The sequence below is a fragment of the Callorhinus ursinus genome, unplaced genomic scaffold (assembly GCF_003265705.2).
Source record: "Callorhinus ursinus isolate GAN/ISIS: 27379988/994484 unplaced genomic scaffold, GSC_fseal_2.0 scaffold32, whole genome shotgun sequence".
Taxonomy (NCBI): Eukaryota; Metazoa; Chordata; class Mammalia; order Carnivora; family Otariidae; genus Callorhinus; species Callorhinus ursinus.
Genome location: NW_027397094.1, coordinates 18,176,767 through 18,192,653, shown reverse-complemented (window position 1 = coordinate 18,192,653; position 15,887 = coordinate 18,176,767).

Sequence of the window (15,887 nt, the reverse complement as noted above, 5' to 3'; positions counted from 1 at the left end):
CTTCCCCTCCCTGGGCATGTGCAGACACACTCGGCTCTTGTCGTTCTCTGTCCTAACCTTTCTTTTGATATTGATCACGTTTCTCTATATGTTATCCTTACTTGTCTTCTTTCTTGGGCTGAGACCTCCCGAGGACAGGGCTGCCTTTAGTGTGTCCCAGGCCCGGCACATAGGAGTGCTTGTGGAAGGGACAAATGATGAGTCAGTTCTGTCCCCAGGACTTTCTAAAGTACTCGGATGTTCAGTCTATGCACTGCGAGATCCATTTTTGCAAAATCCCCGAAGGATGGTCATATGATCCTGCTAAATCCCTTTCTGTCTGGGAGGGAGTTTCATAACTCCTAGAGCCCTTTTCACATGACGTTACCAAGCTGGTGAAGTGGAAGAGCCCAGCCTCCCCCCACAAAGATCCACTTGGACAGCATTAGACAGCTATCCACAAAATCAGCTCCAAGAGAGATCAGGAGTCCACTTAAGAACGTCAACACAATGGGACAGAAAAACCTGAGGATAACCGCCAAAAAAGGGAAGAAGAATCAGCTTCGTTTTGCCTGCACTCTCCCATCCTCTTAGGCCGGCACTGCTCAGCACCGTGAGGACCCCCCAGCTAGGAAGAGTTCTCCTCACCCGGGAAGGGAGAGTGGAGGGAAGGACTGGTCTCCCCAGGCTTTGGAGGCACAACACAAAGGACCCGCTTCAGCTTTACCGCACCCGGAGGCCGGCAACGCTGAGACTTTAGAGACGGCTCAGAACAAGGCAGAGGGTCGAGGGCTGTCGGTAGCAGCCACGGTTGCCAGTGACCTGCTCTGCAGAGGACCCCGGCGGCTTGCACCCCTGCGGCTCACCCACGTGGGCCCCCTGCAGATTTCATTCTTTGCCCCAGTGCCAGATGCCTGAGTTCTCTGCTCCCTCCCAGTGCCCCTGCCAGAGCCCGGGATCTGTAGCTCCACGAGTGCAAGATGCCAGACCGAACTTCCCCCCCACCCGCCCCCATGCCATAGCTGACCCCCAGTGCCACTCGCACACTTGCCCCTAGCCACTCCAGCTGTGCACTCACAGGCCACCAGCCTGACTCGAATCACTGGTCGATCCTGCAGCCAGAGAAGTGCACACCAACAGCCGGGGTGCCCCAGCTGCATGCTTCTGGGCCTGCAGTTGGCCCAAACCCTTGTTGCTGGCTCTGGCCCCAGCCCCGACCATGACACCAACACCTGCAGCTGGCTTTCACAGCCAAGTACGTGCACACACCTAGCTTGGCCACCGCTGCTGCCTGCCCCGGTCCCTAGCTACTGGACCTGAAGTTATCACCGAGGATCCCAACGGCCCTTGAAGCCAGTGCAGATGAAACCGCCCGCCCCCCAGTGCTTGCCAAGGACCATACAGTTGATGCTGTGGACCTCAGTGGCCTGAACTACTGCAGCATCAGACCTGGAGCTGCCACACCCCCCACACTTGGTACCCTGCACTACTAGTCTTGGAGACACAGCACGCTCCAGCAGCCCCTATTCACAGGTGACGGTCTTTCCTTACTGAAGCCAGTCCATAAAGTCAAGGAGGTGACTGCTTCTTCAAACGCACATACACCTATACAAGTGACAGGGATCACAAAGAACTGGGGAACACAACACCACCAAAGGAACACCGTAGACTTCCAGTACCTGACCCCCCAAAGAAATGGAGATAACATGAATTGCCTGATGAAGAATTCAAAACAGTTGTTCTGGAAGATGCTCAGAGAACTACAAGAAAACAGTTTAACAAAATCAGAAAAACACAAGAACAAAATGAGTTCAACAAAGGGAAGACATAAAAAAGAACCAAACAAATGTTGGAGCTGAAGAATACAACTTTTAAACCGAAGAATTCAGTAGAGAGCTTCAGCAGCAGACTGGAATGAACAGTAGGAAGAATCCATGAGCTTAAAGGCAGATGGTATGAAATTACCCAGAGAAACAAAGAAAGAATGAAAAGGAATGAAGAAAGCCTACAGGACTTATGGAACACCATTAAGAAACAATCTACCCTGGACGCCTGGGTGGCTCAGTCGGTTAAGCATCTGCCGTCGACTCAGGTCATGATCCCAAGGGTCCTGGAATCAAGTCTGGCATCGAGCTCCTTGCTGGGTGGGGAGTCTGCTTCTCCCTAGGTGCCTCCCCCTGCTCGAGCTCTCCCTCACTCTCTCTCTGACAAATGGATAAATAAAATTAAAAAAAAATTTTTTTTTAATTTAAAAAACTAAAAAAAAAAAAAAAAGAAACAATCTATCCATGGCTTTGGAGTCCCTGAAGGAGAAGGGAGAAGGGAGAGAACACTTTCTTTAAAGAAGTCATGGCTGGGGTGCCTGGTGGCTTAGTCAGTTAAGTGGCTGCTTTTGGCTCAGGTCGTGATCTGGGGGTCCTGGGATTGAGCCCCAAGTCAGGCTCCCTGCTCAGCAGGGAGCTGGCTTCTCCCTCTGGCCCTCCTCATGCTTGCACTCTCCCTCTCTCTGCCTATCTCTCTCTCTGGGGGTCCTGGGATCTTGAAAAAAAATTTTTTTTGTAAGTAGTGGCTGAGAACTCCCCATACCAGGGAAGACATTTGAACATCCAAGTTTTTGAAGCTGCGGAGTCACACCAAAATTTCAGTCCAAAACTATGTTCTCCAAGACACATTATAATGAAAGTGTCTAAAATCATATGTCCTCGTGCAACCTACTCCCTTTCCAAAATTTGGGTAACAGAGTTATCCAGTTGTTTTACATTCTAGAGGTAAGAGCTCTGATGTTTAGGCAGCAGGTTTTTTTATTTGGATTAGTATTTCTTGGGAATTCTGTCTGTACTCGTGGTTGGCCTCCTGGTACCTCACGGTACAGCCTGGGGGCAAGCAGGTACCCAAGGCGTGCTCTCCATCTTCATGAACGAGCTTTAGGCTTGAGGGCTGTGAGAAGCAGTTGAGGATTACTGATAAGCCTCTGCTTTTAGACCTCAGGCGTCTAAGTATTATATGATGGGTCATAAATGCTTGGGGGCGAAATGTGTCAAATCTCTCCATTTTGTCAGTTACATACTCTGTTACAGTTGACAAGTCCCCACGTTGGAGAAGCCAGAGCCGTAATTAGATCTTGAAAACTTGGACCTCCTGCCTTTTCAGATGGAGAGATGAATGGCCAATAGTTGTCCTACTCTAATTTGAAGATTAAATGATTTCACCTGAAACTTGAACTTTGTATCTCTTTAAGTTGTTTATACAGGTTTTCACCTGATTTTTCAAACTTTCACCCTGTCTGAGCTATGGAGAACTATACTGTTGCACTTGGAGAAACCCAGTTGCTGAGCACTCCTTTGGTGGTTCACTGGGTCTCTGATCAAAGTACAGCACCGGGCATCCGTTCCAAGAGCCCAGTGGAAGCCTGAAGCTGCAGAGAGTACTGAGCTCTATATATACTCTGTTTTTTCTTATATATACATAGCTATGGTAAGGTTTAATTTGTACATTAGACACCGTAGGAGAGTATCCAAACTGCCAGCATCACCACCCTTGTGCTTGGGGGCCCTCAGTAAGTGAAATAGGGGTTCCCCGAATACAAGCACAGCAATACCACAACAGTCAAGCTGATAACCAAGGGGCTCGGTGACTCGGGGTCCACGGTACACGGTACAATGTGGGTATGCGGGACAAGGGGCTGAGTCCCCTCTTGGGCGGGACAGAGCAGCTTGGCACAAGATTTCACGATGCAGCTTAGAACAGCACACAGTTTAAAACTTAGGAATTATTGGGGCGCCTGGGCAGCTTAGTCGTTGGGTGTCTGCCTTCGGCTCAGGTCATGATCCCAGGGTCCTGGGATCGAGCCCCGCGTCAGGCTCCCTGCACCGCGGGAGGCCTGCTTCTCCCTCTCCCACTCCCCCTGCTTGTGTTCCCGCTCTCACTGTGTCTCTCTCTGTCAAATAAATAAAATCTTTAAAAAAGAAAAGAAACCTTGCAAATATGATAACTTGCTTTTTGTCCCTGCCTTCAATAGGTTGAAAATATTACAAGTTAAAAGCGCATGGCTGAAAAATGCACGCTACCTGGTTTTCAGGATGCTTGCCACCATCTTCTTACCTTTGGCTTTTAAAGCTGTCCAGAACTGAAATGGTTTGTGAGTTAAATAGTAAGGGAAAGGTAAGAATGTGCCTGTGCTGACGGCTGTCAGCACAGCCGTGGGGAAACTGTCCTTCACCTTACACCCTGAGGTTTGCATCCCTCCCGGCAACATTGTGTGCCATTTGCTATGGCCGCATTCCTGTTGACCCAGGCTAGCCGTCGCCTGTGCTACCCCTCATCTCTGTTTATTTAACCTAGTCCTTGAGCAAGAGTAAAAGAAAATTGCTTTATTTACTCAGGATTGTTTTTTAACTTAATCTCTATCAGATTATTCTACTGGGGCCTTCTTTTCTCCTATTTCCAGGAGTGATTTTGGCTTTATGCTAGTAAAATGTTAACCTGTTGCTTCAGACTTTCACCAAATGTAGTTACATTGCGGGCCCCATGTAATGGCCTCAACTTTAGGCCAGGTCTGGTGTTTGTTCACAGGGTTGACATCATGTTTTCCCCGCGTGTCAGGTCTGTTCTGTCACTGGGTGACGCCGAACAGCATGCTCCGCTGGGGGGAAGGTGGAAGTCTAGTTCAATGGATGCTATAGAAAGTATAGAAGGCAACCAGGAGGGGTGAGTGTTGGGAGTCACCCACAAGTGAGCATGGGACAAAGGACCCTGGAGCTAAGCCCTGCCCGAGAAGGAGGTGGCCAGCTGAGCAAGCTGAGCCATTGGAGGGGACTCTGGGCAAGAAGCAAGCGTTTGGTTCTGACTTCACAGGTTCCACTCAGTAACCAGAAAGCAGCACAGAGACAAAGGAACTCCCTGGTTCTGAAATCCTAAAGCTGTAAGAACGTGAAAAGAGAAACTGATGTCCTCATCACAGGTGTTAGTCAACACCTAGGCTACAAAAACAACAAAAGATAAATGAATGGTAAAATCAGTGTTCACAAGTAGTTACTCTTACCTAGATCAAACTATCTTTCATAGTCAACAAAACCAGTGTCTTGTGTTTAAATTGAAACCATACACACAGCAAGATTCCTGCCACAGGCAACCCCAGGAACATATGAGCAGTTGGCAATGTCAAAGCAGTTAGCAACAGTGAGCAGGGAACAACCGTGCTTCCGCTTAGGTTTTGTCTATGCTTCCGATGGTTCTGCACTTGGCTTCCTTCCTCCCTCCCCTGTAGGTCTAACTCATGGTGACAGGCAGACAGTGTGGTTGGGCCACAGTCCACCCACTATACTACACTGCTGTGAACTCCCTTGGCCAGGACACCTGCGCACATGGGTATATCAGGAAATGCTTAGGAGTGGAACTGCCAAGTCAAAGAGGTGTTCCTTTTTACGATTCATAAAGCGAAAGTACCCTCCAGCACCCTTGTGCCAATTGACTCTCCCACTAATAGAGCAAGGGGTCCAAACTTAAATCCACACTTAAAAAAAAACAAACCCATTAGGTTTATATTTTATCTTCGTTAACCTAGAAAAGGTTAGCCTTTTTAGTGAGAATTCAGGATTTATATCTTACTATATCAGTGTATACTTCAGAGCAGTAGCCAGAGACTGCTGTTAGTGGGGTAAAAGCATACCTTCTTCGTGACTACTACAGTATTTACGGCAAAGCTAAAATTTAACAAAGACGACAGAATCTTCAGGGGGAGGATATATCTTGGAAGAAGGGCATTTAGTGTGTATTTTCTCTAAGGTTTTTTTTTTAATGACTAATACATTTTTATGGTTCGAAAATCAAAGCAGTATGAAAGATGCACACCAGAGCTCCCCTCCCCCCGACCCCCGCTGCCCACCACTCCATTCCTTCCCTCACCTCTAGAGGTAACCACCTTGTAGTTTGTGTATCCCTCCAGTTTCTTGGTGTAGATACAGGTATTTCTTATTACTTTTCTCTCTCTCTCTCTCTCTTTTTTTTTTTTTTTTTAAAGAGCAGGGAGCCCGATGCAGGGCTCAATCCCAGGACCCTGGGATCATGACCTGAGCCGAAGGCAGATGCTTAAGGACTGAGCCACCCAGGCGCCCCATTACTCTTCTCTTTCTTAAACAAAAGGTAACATATTACATACTATCCTTTTCTCTCTATACTGTATCTTGGAGCTCTTTGCATATCTCAGTACATTGAGAGCTTTCTTCTCACTAAAGGCTACATAGTGTTCCGTTGTGTGCACAGACCAGGTTGTCTTTAACCAGCTCCTTACTGATAAACAATTGGGTCATTTCCAATTCTTGGGTTCTTTTGAAGTCATTCCAAAATATTTAATTAATGACAGCATTGTTAATTTTTGAGTCTTTACCTACATTCTCCTTCCCTCATTTCTCAGAAAAAGTAATAGCATTCCTTCTAGTTTAACCCCTTTCCTATATACAGGCAAGAATCATTTAGAAAATTTGATAGAAGGGGAGAAAATCCAGCAAGAAATGTGCGAGAAATTTTTGATGAAAACTACTGAAATAAATATAAGAAGACCAACTTAAATGGAGACATACTATAGTTGGGAATGGAAAGACTCAGTATTATTAAGATATGAGTTCTCCAAAATTAGCAAATTCAATGCAGTTTAATAAAAGTCCCAAATGGAATTTTAATAGAATTTGTAAGTTCATTCTAACGTTCATATATATATATAAGAAAATTGCCAAGAAAAGCAAAGAACAAGATGGGTATATAGACACTTGTCATGCCAGATACTAAAGGGCAAAATTAAATTAAAACAGTGCTATGAGCTCAGGTATATACAAATTGATCCATAGAAGAGCAGCAGCTAGAAACCTTCTCATGAGTCTATGGCAATTCATGAAAACATATGATGTGACAGCTTATATCAGTAGCAGCTCTTCACTGGATAGTGTTAAGTCTATTTTCTACTCATTTAATTGGAAGAAAAAATTCAATTTCTACTTCATATTCACCAAAAAATTAATTCCAGTTGGATTAAAAAACTGAAAGCAAAAGACAAAGGGTTTTTTTAAGGCATTGGAAGAACATACAGAATTTTTTTAATGACCAAAGGGTGATTCTTTCTGACACAAAATCCCCCATCTGTAGAGAAAAGGTTTAAGTTTTGACTCTGCAGATTAATATTTCCTATAAGACAAAGGAAAACAAAGTTCAGCAATGGGCTTTGACAACACATTTGCAACACATTTAACAGAAGATTGATACCAGACAAGCTAGACAGACAGGAATGCACTTAAAAAAAAAAAAAAGTAGTGTGTTTTCCTAATTTTTCCAAAATATTTTTAAAAGATTGGCAAAGGGGGCACCTGGGTGGCTCAGTCGTTAAGCGTCTGCCTTCAGCTCAGGTCATGATCCCAGGGTCCTGGGATCGAGCCCTGCATCGGGCTCCCTGCTCCGCGGGAAGCCTGCTTCTCCCTCTCCCACTCCCCCTGCTTGTGTTCCCTCTCTCGCTGTGTCTCTCTGTCAAATAAATAAATAAAAAATCCTAAAAAAAAAAAAAAAGGTTAGCAAAGTACACAAACAGGATATTCATCAAAGAAATAGGTGATTGACATGAAAAAGATGCTAATCTTTATTATCAAGTAATATGCAAATTAAGATAACCACATTTTAATTCCCGATATTGGTAATATCTGACTTTTTCTTTTTGTTGTCAGTCTTGCTACAGGTTTATCAATTTTGTTCTTTTTGAAGGACATACTATTTGTTTCATTTTTTTTTTCAAATTCATTGATTTCTACTCTTTACTTTCTTTCATTCTACTAGATGTGGGTTTATTTTGCTCATCCTTTTCCAATTTCTTAAGATGGAAGCTTAGGTTATTGATCTGAGAACTTCTCTCCTAATAATAGCCCTTGGGGCGCCTGGGTGGCTCAGTTGGTTAAGCGACTGCCTTCGGCTCAGGTCACGATCCTGGAGTCCCGGGATCGAGTCCCACATCGGGCTCCCTGCTCAGCAGTGAGTCTGCTTCTCCCTCTGACCCTCCCCCCTCTCATACTCTCCCTCCCTCTCATTCTCCCTCAAATAAATAAATAAAATCTTTAAAAAAAATAGCCCTCAAAGCTATAAATTTCCTTCTAAGCACTGTTAGCTGTGCCCACAAATTTTAATATGTTGTAATTTCATTTTTCTACCATCTAAAATACTTTTGAATTGCTCTTAAGACTTCCTTGGGGGATTATTTATGAGTGTACTGTTTAATTTCCAACTGATTTGAGATTTTCCTGTTATCTTTGTTACTGATTTCCAGTTTAATTCCTTTGTAGTATACAGTATACAGTATAATTCCATTATAGTCAGAAATATACTTTGTATAATTTAAATTATTTTGCATTTGTTAATGTTTATTTTATAAACAGGATATGGTCTATCTTAATGAAGATAGACAAGTTCCATGTGCACTTGACAAATATGTTTTTCTGTTGTTGGGTAAAGTGTTCTATAAGTACCAGTTATCTGATTAATGATATTGTTTAGATCTTCTGTATCTTCATTTTTTGTCTACAGTGTTCTATTACTGATAGTGAAGTCTCCAACTGTACTTGTAAATTTGTCTAATGTTCCTTTCAATTATCAGATTTTCCTGCATGTATTTTGCCCAAGCATGATATTCTTTGTAATTTTAGCTTTTTTCTGAAAGATCAACTTAGTCTGCCCACCCTAGCCACTCTGTTTCCTGCCATAGCCCTGCTTTCCCTGGGCATACAGAGAAGCCTTGCTCTTCTTACATGTTTTAATTTTGTAGGGATGATCCTTGCCATACTTCTAGAAGTTCACCAGGTTTTAGGAACACTCACCATGTTCATGAGAGCACTATTCGGACAGAAGCTCATATATTCTAAAGCACTGTTATTAGGTTCTAAGGAAAAACTCACTTCTTCCCTGTGTCTCCTCTCTCAATACTACAGCACTACTTCACTTCTGACACCAGATTTGTGGGTTTTCCACACATCAAGCAATTCTGTGACAACAGCAGGTGTCCTACAATTTAACTCAATTCTGACAGTATCTACCTGGAAATAGCATGAGACCCCACAGGTTAAGGACTCAGTCCCATAAGACTGCCCTCATTCCCCATTTCCGATGCCAATCACAAGTCCAGATTGTTACCTGTGTTTCTGTCTGACCAGCTACGCATTGGAGGTTCCATGACCCTCCTTGGGTCTTTTAAGTTCCTAGAGTGTCAATATCACTAATTATCACGTAAATACAACTCAAAACCACAATGAGATATCATCTTATGCCTGTCAGAATGGCTAGCATCAAAAAGACAAGAAATAACAAGTGTTGGTGAGGATGTGGAGAAAAAGGAACTCTCATACACTGTAGGTAAAAATGTAAATTGGTATAACCACTGTGCAAAACAGTATGTAGTTTCCTCAAAAATTTAAAAATAGAAATACCATATGATCCAGTTAATTCCAGTTCTGGGTATTTACACAAAAGACATGAAAACACTAATTCAAAAATATATATGCACTAACCCCTCTGGAAAACAGTATGGAGGTTCCTCAAACAGTTGAAATTAGAGCTACCATTTGATCCAGCAATTGCACTACTGGGTATTTACCCCAAAGATACAAATGTAGGGACCCGAAGGGGTACGTGCACCCCAATGTTTATATCAGCAATGTCCACAATAGCCAAACTGTGGAAAGAGCCAAGATGTCCATCGACAGATGAATGGATAAAGAAGATGTGGTATATATACACAATGGAATATTATGCAGCCATCAAAAGGAATGAGATCTTGCCATTTGCAACGACGTGGATGGAACTGGAGGTTGTTATGCTTAGTGAAATAAGTCAATCAGAGAAAGATATGTATCATATGACCTCACTGATATGAGGAATTCTTAATCTCAGGAACAAACTGAGGGTTGCTGGAGTGGTCGGGGGTGGGAGGGATGGGGTGGCTGGGTGATAGACATTGGGGAGGGTATGTGCTACGGTGAGCGCTGTGAATTGTGTAAGACTGTTGAATCACAGATCTGTACTTCTGAAACAAATAATGCAACATATTTTAAGAAAAAAGAAAAAGAAGAAGATAGCAGGAGAGGAAGAATGAAGGGGAGTAAGTCAGAAGGGGAGACGAACCAGGAGAGATGATGGACTCTGAAAAACAAACTGAGGGTTCTAGAGGGGAGGAGGGGAGGAGGATGGGTTAGCCTGGTGATGGGTATTAAAGAGGGCACATTCTGTGTGGAGCACTGGGTGTTATGAACAAACAATGAATCATGGAACACTACACCAAAACAAATGATGTAATATATGGTGATTAACATAACAATAAAAAATTTTTAAAAAATTTTAAAAAAATAAAATGTTAAACAGAAAAAATATATATATATATGCACTTTATGTTTATTGTGGCATTATTTACAATAACCAAGATGTGGAAGCAACCCAAGTTTCCATCGATAGATGAACAGATAAAGAAGATGTGGTTTATATACACAATGGAATATTATTCAGCCATAAAAAAGATGAGATCTTGCCGTTGGACCCAAGAGGGTATTATACTAAATGAAATAAGTCAGAGAAAGACAAATACCATATTATTTCACTTATATGTGGAATATAACACCCAACAAAACAAACAAAAAGCAGAACAGTCCCATAAATACAGAGAACAGACTGGTGGTTGTCAGAGGAGAAGGGGTGGAGGGTGAACAACCTGGATGAAAGGGAGTGAGGATACAGCCTTCCAGTTACGGGATGAGTAAGTCACAGGAGTGAAAGGTACCACATAGGGAATACAGTCAATGATAATGTAATGGTGTTGTATGGTGACAGATGGTAGCTACCCTTGTGGTGAGCACAGCATAATGTACAGACTTGTTGAATCACTATGTTGTACACCTGAAACTAATGTGATATGTATCAACTGTACTTCAATTTAGGAAAAAAAGAGACTTACAGGGAAGATGGCAGAGTAGGGGGACTCTAGGCCCACCCTGTCCCATGGATACAACTAGATAACACTCACATCAGTGTAAATAACCCAGAAAAACAATCTGAAGACTGGCAGAACAAACTCCACAACTTCAGGTAGAGAAGAGGGTAGGAAGTGCAGAGACTCAGGAACTAATGGACTCTGGGGAATGTATGTGGGAGGGTGGGATACCACAGTCATGGAGAGGGGAGAGGAACAGACCCTCACACCAAGGAGTCCACACAGGAAAGATGAATCCCCATAACATTTGGCTTTGAAAACCAGGGGGGCCAAATTTCATGAGTTCTTACAAAAAGCAAGACTTAAAACGTGGAATCTTAAAAAATCAGCAGGCTCAGCTCTGGGAGAGCATGTGGGTGAGAGGAAACTGAATCCCCGCCCTTAAAAAGACAGCACAACAAACAGCCCACGTAGGTATAGCAGCAGCTTGAAAAACGCCTGGGGCATATGGGAGGGAGAGTTATTTACTAATCTCAGAGCATGTACCTGTCAGGAGAGACAGAAATCCCTGGGGAACTCCTCCAGGAACAAAGGACCTGGCAGGCACCATTCCCCTCCCCCCCGCCCCACCCCCCAGTGTAAACACACAGCCACCTGTGGGACTCACTAACTTGCTATAGCACTGCCACTCCCGCACCCCATTACCCACCCCCCCACACACACACGCACACACACTGTGCTTTGGCTAATCCACCCCTCTGGACAGCCCACCCCAATCCCATCACAGCAGGGGGGCAAAGCTTGCTTGCGTCACACCCCTACCCCAGCACCTCCATGATGTACATTGGTGGACCCCCCTTCTCCAATATGCTCTTGACCAGAACCCATTAGGGTAGTGCCACCAACCCGGAAGAACGAAAGCAGCCCCTACACTGGCCAGCACCACTCCACAATGACTCCTGCGCCAGAGAGAGGGAAAGATAATCACACAAACTAGTCAGACAGAGACCCCAGCAGTGGGCTGGAAGCAGACATCTGGTCTGACTTCAAGCCCCGCCCACCAACCAAAGCTTCCCTGGGGACAACACAGGGAAAGTGCCCCACAGTTTGCTGCTACTGCATCTCTGGCAAATGCTTGGTGTGACTCAACTCAAGCCCAAGGTGTCCCCCTGACTGGTCCATGAACACCACAGGGACGAAACACTGCCCACAACAGACAAAGAGAGCCACTGCAAATGATTGGACTGAAGGAAAAAGTGGCTCAGCCACAACAGCAGGGTGCATACAACACACATAGAAGACACCCCTGATGTGCCAGGTTCTGGGGAACAGTGAACATTGCATGGCAGGGTATTACAGGACCTCTTCTTCACATGGCCATTACTTTCAAGAGCAGGAGATGTAGCTGTCTTCCTTAACACAGAGAAACAGACACAGAGAGTTAGATAAAATGAGGAGACAGAAGAATATGTCCCAAATGAAAAAACAGGACAAAAATCATAGCAAGAGACCTAAGCAAAATGGAGATAATACACCTGATAGAGAATTTAAAGTAATGATCATAAAGATACTCAATGGACTTGAGAAAAGAGTGGAGGACATCAGTGAGACCCTTAACAATGAGATTAAAAAAAAAAACAATCAGAGATGGGGCGCCTGGGTTGCTCAGTCGTTGAGCATCTGCCTTCAGCTCAGGTCATGATCCCGGGGTCCTGGAATCGAGCCCCACATCGGGCTCCCCATTCAGCGGGAAGCCTGCTTCTCCCTCTCCCACTCCCCCTGCTTGTGTTCCTTCTCTTGCTCTCTTACTCTCTGTCAAATAAATGGGTGAAATCTTTAAAAAATAAAAAAAAAATCAGAGATGAAGAACACAATAAATGACATTAAAAATACACTAGATGGAATCCATAGTTTATTAGATGGCAGGAGAATGAATCAGTGACCTGGAGGACAGATTAATGGAAAGTAGTAAAGCTGAGCAGGTGAGAGAGAAAAAATTATGCAAAATGAGAATAGACTTAGGGAGTTCAATGACTCCATCAAGCATAATGACGTTCACATTATAGGGATCACAAGAGAAGAGAAAGAAAGGGGGGCAGAAAATTTATTTGAAGAAATAATAGCTGAAAGCTTCCCAAATCTGGGGAAGGAAGCAGAAACCTAGATCCAGTAGGCACAGAGATCCTCCAACAAAATCAACCCAAAGAAGTCCACACAAAGACATAGAAATTAAGATGGCAAAAAAAAAAAATTATAAAGAGAGAATTTTAAAAGCAGCAAGAGAGGAGTGCCTGGGTGGCTCAGTCGGTTAAGTGCCCAACTCTTGATTTCAGTTCATGATCTCAGGGTCATGGGATTGAGACCCAAGTTAGGCTGCACACTCAGCACAGAGTCTGCTTGAGATTCTCTCCTTCTCCCTCTGCCCCTCCTCCTGCTCTTGCTCTCTCTCTCTCTCGCCCTCCAAAATAAATAAGTAAATAAAATCTTTTAAAGCAGCAAGAAAAGACAGTTACATACAAGGGAAACCCCATAAGGCTATCAGCTGATTTTTCAGCAGAAACTTTGCAGGCCAGAAAAGAGTGGCATGATCTATTCAAAGTGTTGGAAGGAAAAAATGTACAGTCAAGAATACTCTATCCAGCAAGGCTATCATTCAGAATAGAAGGAGAGATAAAGAGTTTCCCAAACAAAAGTTAAAGGAATTCAAGACCACAAAACCAGCCCTACAAGAAATGTTAAAGGGGACTCTTTGAGTGGAAAGGGAAAACCATAAGGAAGAATAAGGAAAGTAGGAAGCACAAAAGCAGTAAAAATAAGTATATCTGTAAAAATCAGTCAAGGGACTCACAAAATAAAAGGATATATAAAGTATGACACCATGTACCTAAAATGGGCAGATGAGAGGAATAAAGAATGGGTTCAAACTTAAGCAATCATCAACTTAATATAGACTGCCATATGCAGAAGATGTTATATACAAACCTAATGGTAACCACAAAACAAAAACCGTTAATAGATATGCAAAAAATAAGGAGAAAGGAATCCAAGTACCACTAAAAAAAGCCAACTAATCATGAGAGAAGAGAGCAAGAGAAGAAAGGAACACTGGGGGTCACCAGAGGGGAGGTGGGTGGGGTGTGGGCGAAATAGGTGAAGGGGATTATGAATATGCTTATCTTGATGAGCACTGAGTAATACAAAGTATAGAATCGTTAAATCACTACATTATACCCTGAAACTAATACAACGCTCTGTTAACAGTACTGGAATTAAGAAAATAAAATAAAAAAAGAAAGAAAGAACTGTAGATACAGCGTCTGCTAAACACCAGGCACTGTTTAGACAGTGGAAGACAGAGGTGGCAGTTGACCTGGGAAAGGAGGACTTGTGCCCTCTCAGAGCTGGGCCCGGTATTTAAGAACAGGAGGTTCCATTTTACAATGGAGGCTGTGTCCAGGCAATTCACTTTCCTCTCTGACCTCAATTTACTCTTTTTAAATGAGGAGGTTAGATTATATGATCTCTAAGCCCTCACATTCTGATTCTAGCACCTTAAGAATGAAGTTCACTTCCAAGTCAGCAAAAGAGTTGCAGGAACATACATAGACCTCAGGGTGTAAACACTATGTTATCCGAAGGGAAAATAGAGATAACATGCTTTAAAAAAATGTTTTAAATAGTAAAATAAGTTGCTTGAGTGGCTCACAGGAATCAGGAAAGCAGTTTACTTACTAGAGTACTGGTTCATTATAAGAGGCTACAACTCAGGAAGAGCCAGATGGAAGAGATGCATAGGGCAAGGTATGTGGGAGTTCCCATGCTCTCTGGCCACATTTCTGTGTGTTGTCCTTTTGAGTTTTTCTGAAGGCTTCACTACACAGGCATGATTGATTAGATCATTTGTCCTTGATCCTCAGCATCCTCCCTCCCCAGAGGCCAGGGTGGGGACTGAAAGTTCCTAACCGTCCAATCACAGCAGTCCCTCGGGCCCCCATCCTTGGGCGTTTCCCAAAGTCACTTCATTAACACAAATTCAGGTATGGTTGATAGGGGTTTGTCAAGAATAACAAGGCACACCTTTCACCTTTAAGGCTCTGGAACAGTTTCAAGAACTGAGGACAGAAGACCAAATATTACCACTGTTGCTCTTTCTTTGCTCCCAGTGTTCCAAGTTCTGTCTTCAGTCTGAAGTATATCCTGTGGCTCTTCCTTTAAAGCAGGTCTGCCAGCTCTCGTTCTCTTAGCTCTCCTTCATGAGGGAATCTCTTTATTTTACCTTCATTCCTGAGAGATATCGCACTGGGTATAGAATTCTGAGTTGGCAGTTGTTTCAGCACTTTAAGTTCTGGCCTCCACAGTTTCTGATGAGGAAATGGACTGTCATTTGAATTATCCCCTCTAGGTAATGTTTCACTTTCTCTGGCTGCTTTCAAGATGTCTTTTGGTTTTCAACAGTTTATGATATGTCTGGGCTTGGATTTCTTTGGGTTGAGCCTGTTTTCCGGTCACTCAGCTTCCTTGGGTGGTTGTCAGCCATTATTTCTGCAATACTTTTACAGCACTATGCTTTCTCTTCTCATTCTGTGACTTCTATGACATGATCCTGGAAATTTTCTTCTTTTCTTGTTGTTCAGATTGGATGATTTGTATTGATCTGGATCTTTCTCTTGTCATCTCCATTTTGCTACTAAGTCTATCCAGTGAGGTTTTAAAAATTGCAGTTTGGTACTTTTCAATTCCAATATTTTCATTTGGTTCTTCTACCATCTATTTCTTTACTGATAATTTTTACTTTATTTTTTTATTTACTTTTTTAAAAAAGATTTTATTTACTTGAGAGAGAGAGAGAGAGAGAGAGAGAGAATGTGCATGAGCCAGGGGAGGGGCAGAGAAGCAGACTCCCAACTGAGCAGGGAGCCTGATGTGGGACTTAATCTCAGGACTCTGGGATCATGACCTGAGC